Source organism: Populus trichocarpa, chromosome 3 (genome assembly GCF_000002775.5).
Source record: "Populus trichocarpa isolate Nisqually-1 chromosome 3, P.trichocarpa_v4.1, whole genome shotgun sequence".
Lineage (NCBI taxonomy): Eukaryota > Viridiplantae > Streptophyta > Magnoliopsida > Malpighiales > Salicaceae > Populus > Populus trichocarpa.
Genome location: NC_037287.2, coordinates 6,245,809 through 6,247,239, shown reverse-complemented (window position 1 = coordinate 6,247,239; position 1,431 = coordinate 6,245,809). Strand labels below are relative to the sequence as shown.

Genomic DNA, 1,431 nt, shown 5'->3' with positions numbered 1-1,431 from the left:
TTGAACAGATTTTATTTGACCACTCTTTTTTAATTCTAGTGCCTCAACTTTTCTAGCTAAAGATGCAAATTTGGCTTGGAGGTCATGATCTTCCCTAAGGTTGTACATGCCTCCATTAGATGTATGAGGTTGAGTTTTACCTGGTGCCTCACACGTACCTGTGGTGTCCCAATTTTGAGCATTTTCAGCTAGCAAGTCTAGGTACTCCATTGCTTCATCAGGGTCTTTATCTTCAAAAGTTCCATTGCACATCAATTCCACCATTTGTCTATCTTTAGGTGTTAACCCTTCATAAAATTGTGAGACCAATCTCCATGTTTCAAAACCATGATGAGGACAGGTATTAAGCAAGTCTTTATATCTATCCCAACACTTGTAAAATGTTTCTCCTGGTTTTTGAGTGAAAGTGGTGATTTGTCTTTTGAAAGAGTTTGTTCTGTGAGATGGAAAAAACTTCTTTAAAAATTGTTGTTGCATTTCATCCCAAGCACGAATGGATCCTGACCTAATATTTTGTAGCCATGTTTTAGCTTTATCTTTTAATGAAAAAGGAAAAAGCTTTAATCTGATGGTGTTCATGCTACAATTTAAGTCATTATAGGTGTTACAAACTTCTTCAAATTCTCTTAAATGCAAATATGGATTTTCTAATTCTAAGCCATGAAAAGTGGGTAAAAGTTGAATAATACCTGGCTTAAAATTAAAATGAGAAGCATCAGGAGGAAAAACTATACATGATGGTGCACTTGTTCTTGTTGGATTCATGTGATCTCTAAGTGTTCTCACATGATTATTCTCATTATTCTCATTATGAATTGACTGGTTATCTTCTTCGGCCATGTTTTGTAAAGAAAATGAGGATTTCCTAGAAAGTCTACCACTTAATGTACGTGTCCAAACTCTCATGCAAGTGCAAAAGAAAAGAAAAGAAAAAGAAAAAGAAAAAGAAAAAGAAAAGGAACAAAATTAGAAAAACAAATAAAAGTAAAAAAACAAAAGAAAATAAAAGAAATATAAAATTGATACAATACTTACCTCCCCGGCAACGGCGCCAAAAACTTGACACGACCAAAAGATTGATGTCTTCTCCCAAGTGCAGGAGTGTCGAAGTAATAAATAACCCGGCAAGACCGGGGTCGAACCACAGAGAGGTTAATTGTATAAATTATAAATAACAATGCAACAACAACAACAACAACAATAATAACAATAATAATAATAATAGTAATAATAATAATAATAATAATAATACTCAGTACGTGGCGTTGTTATACCTGAGAATGATCTAAAAGATCGGGTCACAGGTTTCCAGCCTATATACTGATTTTATGAAAAGATCAAAGAGATATATTATATAATATAAACAGATTTCTGATGTGAATGAATAAGGCAAGACCAACAATGTCAGGATCCTTGATCAAACACAGAGCA

General features: G+C 33.6%; 1 pseudogene; it reads left to right on the top strand.

The window, feature by feature from the left end:
* Nucleotides 1–322: 322 nt before the first annotated feature.
* Nucleotides 323–433, top strand: LOC127905147 (small nucleolar RNA R71; annotated as a pseudogene).
* The last annotated feature ends 998 nt before the right edge of the window (nt 434–1,431 follow it).